The 7,500-nt window shown below is 32.3% G+C and overlaps 1 protein-coding gene across 1 annotated transcript in view; it reads left to right on the top strand.

Moving 5' to 3' along the window:
* Positions 1-6,548: 6,548 nt before the first annotated feature.
* The window catches only part of LOC113817929 (2-aminomuconic semialdehyde dehydrogenase-like), a 16,589-nt gene continuing 15,637 nt past the window's right edge, over positions 6,549-7,500 (top strand). The window contains exon 1 of the mRNA XM_070129830.1: positions 6,549-6,751. The gene's annotated coding sequence lies outside the window, so the exon portion shown is untranslated. The remainder of the gene's footprint in view (positions 6,752-7,500) is intronic.

Raw genomic sequence — 7,500 nt, 5'->3', positions numbered from 1 at the left:
TTATTTTCCCTTAACTAGTTGCTTACAATAATGACAACAAAGCTGTGGACATATTACTCAAATACCTCCATTATCTAAAAAATTGCTATATATAACCTATCTAATGCTAACAAGAAGTAATAGAACTATACTATTTATAATATTATTTAACATAATAGTATATAATAATAACTTATAATATATAATAGCATATAATAACAAGCAGTAATACAACTACACTATATATCAACAACGACAGTGAATATAACACAAAAAGAAACAACAACAAAACAACAGAAGTGTTTTAACGGAGGATTTGAGCGCCACCAATGACTCAGCATATCACGGACAGCGTTAGCGAAGGCCAGAAGCAGCAGCGCCTCAGCTCGGTCTTCGTTCGTTGGTTCCTCCGCCGGGACACTGGACGAGAACCGTGGACGCTGACGGAGAGTGGTGTGGCTTGATGTATGTGTACAGTGATTTATATTTGTTTGTCTGTTTGCGTCTGTCTGTCTGTCTCTCTCTCTCTTTCTCTCTCTTCATATATATGTATATGTAAGTGCACATATATGTATATATATGTATATAAATACACATAAACACACACACGCACGCACACACACACACACACACACACACACACACACACATATATATATATATATATATATATATATATATATATATATATATATATATATATATATCATATATATATATATATATATATATATATATATATATATATATATATATATATATATATATATACACATATATGTATATATACATATATATTTATGTATATATATATATATATATATATATATATATATATATATATATATATATATATATATATATATACACGTGTGTGTTTGTGTATGTATATGTTTGTTTATTGGGGTTCTGCGGTTTGTTAGAAGTGAAACTAAACGATCTAAATTTGATGTCACACAAGTGATTCCGGCGCTTATATGTAGTTCCAATGCATTCATCAGTACCTTTTAGTCCCTAGGGAAAAAAATGTAATAATTTACTTGGATCAACAAATATTACAAAATGCGGCTTTTTAGACTCATAAAACGAAAAGCTCCAGCGTAAAGAAAAACAACAGCCCAAATACACAATGAAATGGACTTTTGCATTGTCGTCGATATGTGCAAATGGCAGGATTAGCGCTTTAATTAAGACCAAAGAAAATCTTAACAAAGAAATAGAAATCAGTAGTTTACTGTTCAACCTTCCATTAATTCTATAAGGTGAATTCGTGTGCTTCGTAGAGTAAAATTCACAGTTGCAAGTCGTCTTTCCACCATGGCGATCTCGGCGTGAGAAACGGTTGCGCGAAGGGATTTGTGGACGCAAACCCGAGCACGTTTTCAGGGAGCAACCGGTGACTTCTGGCGCGGGAACGAACGCAACCTTAAGGGTGTTTTTGCGCCTGCGAAATGTCCTAAGTTCGGCTATTATGGGGCTTGTGAAAAAGAACTATTTTATTGTGTTTTTCATTGTACAGTTACCTATAAAAAATAGCTCTTATACCTCTTGTGTTACTTTCTATCTGGGTGTGTGGCGCCATCCCGGCAGCAGCGTTACTTTCTGAATGATTTGGCGTTCGTTATGTAAAGGCTCCGTGAGTGGCAGGACTGTGAGTCAGACGTCAAATGTCAGTGTTCTGTAAAAAGATCGCCGGGGGAAGAGGGGGTCAGGACACCTGTACCACATTATGTATGTATATATATCTAAATTACAGAAATGCACTGTGTAGTGTGACCAATGTTAATATACAACAAAATCTGTATCACATCGATATAGACTTGTTTTATAGATTTCCCACGAAATGAGGTGCGGTATTTATATCCGGAGGCAGTTCATAGGTTTGCAACACTGTTTTATGGAGTTCTTTAGGTATCTATCTATCTATCAGAGTGTCCATCTATCTATCTATATATGCACACAGACACACAGACACACAGACACACACACACACACATGTATGTATGTATGAATGTATATGTGTATACAAATATAAACCTATCCCTGGTTTGACGTGAACCAGGGTTCATGCATAATACGTCTACTGTATTCAGTATCACATGATTATTTACTTTAATTTTTAGTTGTATTTTTTCTTTTTTGTTGCATAACACTGGGTTCAGCTGATATTAAGTTATATTCCACTAGCGTCTAATTACATCTTCCTACAGAAACTATGTATACAGAGGTTATCCCTAAGATATTTACGTTTTCTATTAGAACAATGAAACTCGTTTTCCTTGAATATTGTAAGATAAGGAGAAGCTATCTTATGTGTGTTTCGGTATATGGTAGTGGTAGATGTATTAGGAACTGACACGATTAGAAAAATAGAATTAAAAAACCTGCTGAAACCTGTTTGAATTAATAATTCTGACGTGATATGGGGGACTCACCAATATTATGGTCAGCGTAAATAACTTTTTGGACTAATTTACTAGATATTTTTGTCCATTTCAAGTAAACTGAAGGACATTCACATCTCATGGAATGTTATATCCATTCAGTGTACCTGTCATTCCATTCAGACTTTAGGATAATACCAATTCCTTATCAATCCAAATGAAATCCTTTCTCTGCATCTCATTATATCTTTTGTAAACTGAATGACAATGAAGTCACTTAGATAGTACCTGACGTTCCAATCTAAATGTTTTCTCCACGTCTCCTTCCACCTTCAACAAACTGAAGAATACCGATGTCGTGTGAAATAAGCCGAGGCAGAACTGGTATTCTGAATTTGCGGTTTTTGTCCGAGATTTCCTTGTTTTGCCCGAGTAATGACGGTAATGGCATCGCCATTCCATGTGAGATCACTGTCAACGTTTGCTTACGATGTAATGAGGTGTGGAGGAGTAATTTTAAACTGTAATGCAGGTAATATAAATGTTGTTTCTCTGGTAATCTGCTGCAGTTTTCTAACGATGGAACGAGAACGGAGACACGGTGTCTTTTCATGTGTATTTTGTGAAAAGAGGTACAAGGAAATAATAATAATCGGAATGACAGTTAATAACAATGCCTTTCCATGTGCTGCCAAGTCAGTAAGTTTGGTGAAGATTTAATGTGATGTAGAGAAAATTTATATTATACTGGAATGACGAATGATGTCAGTGTCATTTCATTCGATTTCCGAAAGATGGAATGACGCTTAGTCAGAGAATGTATTCTGGAATGACATATATTACCAGTGTTTTGTATGTGCTAACACTGTCAGTCTGTTTGGTGAATGTGGAGTGATGTGTAGAACGACGAAGCCTACAAATAAGGCACAGGTAACAACAATATGTCAATATGATATCAATAAAATTCAGTTTCTTAAATAAAACAGAACGAATTGCAAATATTTATTTTACACTGCAGTATCAGGAAATACCAGCTTCATTTCACAGTAAAATCATGTGCGAAAGGGTTATATATTGCAAAGGCAGATAAGATATTTGTCTTTCCAAGCGAAGAGACAAATAGAAGGAAAGAGGTGCTGGGAGACGATGTATGCTCGTATGACTGGCATTATCAGTGCCATTCCGCATGACATCACCGTCAGCTGTCTAAAGATAGAACAAATTGGAAATTTATATATATATATATATATATATATATATATATATATATATATATATATATATATGTACGCATGAGTGACATATGAATATTACGTATAACATCACAGTAGTTTTATATACTAAATGTGAACAAGATATACAAATTAGGCCAAAACATTATATACACTTACTTGTGTCACACATCAATTGACTTCTATTGTTGTGTGTGTGTGTTTATATATATATATATATATATATATATATATATATATATATATATATATATATATGTGTGTGTGTGTGTGTGTGTGTGTGTGTGTGTGTGTGTGTGTGTGTGTGTGTGTGTGTGTGTGTGTGTGTGTGTGTGTGTGTGTGTGTGTGTGTGTGTGTGTTTCCCAAACTTTTTTGGTGCGACCTTAAAGACAGTTTTAGCCTGGGCTAGCGATCCTAAATGTGTGAACACGTAGTAATATATCCAACCATTTTCATGGTAGTTATACTTGCTGCTGTATATTAGCTTACCTTATTCTATACTTTTATAAGTTTATATTGCCAACACATTGAATTTCAATAAACAAGTGTTAATACAAAACATTAACTTTTACTGATACATCCAGCTGTGGATTCTTTTCTTCTTCTTTTAGGGCCCTCTGGCGACTCAGAAAAAACCCTGGTGACCCTGGTGAAATATAGATGATATAGATATGCATAATACATGTGCATATATATATATATATATATATATATATATATATATATATATATTCATATATATATATTCATATATATATATATTCATGTATATATATATTCATATATATATATATATGTTCATATATATGTATGTATATTCTATATATATATATATATATATATTCATATATATATATATATATATATATATATACATATATATAAACCGGTGTATATATATATATATATATATATATATATATATATATAAACGGGCGTATATATATATATATATATATATATATATACATATATATATATATATATATATATATATATAATGTATCTATACATATACATAATGTATATATATATTTATCTAATATATATATAAATATATATATTTATGTATATACATGTATATATATATATATATATATATATATATATATATATATATATATATATATATATATATATATTATACACATAATATATATTTACATATATATTATGTATATATATATATATATATATTTAAAATGTATATGTATATGTGTGTGTATGTGTGTTTGTGTGTGTATGTATATTTTAACACTATAAACTGGCGTATAAGCCGGCATTAGAAGCCTAAATTACCTTTCCAAAACCAGGGGTCGACTTGTACGTCGAATATAGAATGAAATTTCAGCGCATAGATCATAATAATGTGTGAATAACTTAAATCATAGGGTGGTTTATGTTCATTAAGGTTAGGTTAGCCTGGTTTACATCGTTAGAACTCACTTGCTTTTAAATGTTTAAGAATTAATGCCTTCCAGTTGTGTATGAGATATCGTTTTCTTTTTCAACCATATAATGAAGCTGGGGAAATGGAGATGGTTTCACTTTGGAGGTCGTCTACTTCAGCCAACATAGGCCTAAAATCCGACGTTTAGGGATCGACTGATGTGTCGGATCGGCTTGTACGCAGGCATATGTGGTATAACCTACACACGCACATGTGTGTGTATGTGTATGCATATATATTTACATATGTATGCGCTGTAAATGCATGTATACATGTATTTACTGTGCATGGATGTATATATGTATGTTTGTGCTTGCGTGTTTGTTTGTGAACGTAACTGCATGCGTGTGTAAACAAAACAGTGAAGAGACGAGCCGGTGGCCTTCGGCGTAATCGTGGCTTTTATTTTTTCTTTACTTTCTGAGCATAAATTATCCAGTGAGAGAGAGAGAGAGAAAGACAGCGAGAGAGAGAGAAAGAGAGAGAGAGCTTTATTTGTATATGTGTACTATAATAGTCATTCTGCTCCAGTGCGCTGCGTTTAAAAAACCAGGAAATTCTCTTCAACTGAGAAACTAATTTCACGCTTAAATTTTGTCATATTTAACCTTTTTTGTTTGTTTTTATTAATTTTGTTAATAATTAATATGTGCGTTAATCATCCCTAATGGTGTTCTCATTGTCATGTTATTAGGATCATTGGATGAATATTATCATTAAGATCATCATTGTTGCTGTTATCATTAATAGCAATGAACATAATATGGAAATAATAGAAACGAAAAAACTCCGGTAATTATAGTTTATTTCTGAATCATCTAACCTCTCTAATTTCAATCAAAGTTCATGTGTTGATTTCACAGTATAACATAAAAGCATCACGTACAAAAAAAATCTGCATAGCAACAAGCATGATATCATTAACTTTAAAAAGCTTGTAAAGAAAGATTAAAACAATCTATACCCTAATTCAGCATAACCACCACTAACTTCTCCAAAGACATAAGCGATAAAAAGGCAATAGAGTTATTTCAAGTAAAGTTGTTCAAAATGTTTTAGCAAGCAGAATGCATTAGCTGACCGGCAAGTGGCAACCGTTCCTCACATGATGTGCAATCCATTATGACAAGAATACTAATGTCCTCGCTTATATTTAGCACATCATCTGAACTCAGTTGTAGTCTGTGTACACATTATAAATACAAAAAACAAAAACAAATATCAGAATGAAAATACAAATGGAAGCTGGGCGTGGAGGAGTTAAACTTCCCAAATGTGGCTTTCAAACTATCATAATTTGACCTTCGCGCTGGAATCGAACGCGGATCGAAGATCGAAGAGCATTTTTTCATATTTCAATCAAATTTAAAACTAACGACATGAAAATTAAATCAACGATGCATCACACCACAAAACAATCGTCCGTCTTTCCATAATTCCCTCAAAATGAAAAAAAAAGGAAAATACGAATATAATACCTTAAAATGACCGTACGGGTATATGGCGTCCCGAGAATAGCAGTATCTGGCATATGTGATGCCTCAGCGACTCGTCTTGGGCTCGTGGCCTTGACAAAGTTCACGGGTTGTATCTCGTCCAGCTACGGAGTGACGCGTTAAAGACTACTGTGTCTAAGGGTGTTTTCAAAGACGTTACTTCCACTTTCCACATCGAATTTTTCTTCTAGTGTTGAACAGAAAAAACAGTAAGTGTAATGGAATAGTCAAGGCCTTACTAACGGGCGTAGTGGTAACTACGTGTGCGACTTTACGCTTGTCCTTTCCAATTCCCCTCCAGTAGTTACGATGTAGAGGTCGTGGAAAAGAGGGTGATTCTCGTACGAGTGTTAAAGGAACACACCAAGGACAACCCTAGTACCCTTAGGATAAGATAAGCCTTCTCTCCAGCAAAATCCGAATATAGGATGAATAACCTCCATAGCTTTTACAGTTTGACAGTTTGGTAATTTACGAGCCTGGCAAACCATAACAATCTTACTTATCTTGTGAGCATATATATATATATATATATATATATATATATATATATATATATATGTGTGTGTGTGTGTGTGTGTGTGTGTGTGTGTGTGTGTGTGTGTGTGTGTGTGTGTGTGTGTGTGTGTGTGTTTGCGTGCGCGCATATACATGAAATACATATGTATATATATATTTATATTAGATATGTATAAATAGTATATGTAATATATAAATTTATATATAAATATTATATATAGATATGTATGAATATGTATATTTTATATATGTCAATATATAGAAGTATATGTATGTGTAAATGTATAAATATATATTTGTATATATAGATGTATATTTATATATATGAATATATATTTATATATATGAATATATATTTATATACATATATATATATATATGCATATATATATATATATATATATATATATATATATATATATATATATAGATGGATATA

Source organism: Penaeus vannamei, chromosome 14, assembly GCF_042767895.1.
Source record: "Penaeus vannamei isolate JL-2024 chromosome 14, ASM4276789v1, whole genome shotgun sequence".
Classification (NCBI taxonomy): domain Eukaryota; kingdom Metazoa; phylum Arthropoda; class Malacostraca; order Decapoda; family Penaeidae; genus Penaeus; species Penaeus vannamei.
This window is presented reverse-complemented; position numbering and strand designations above follow the sequence as displayed.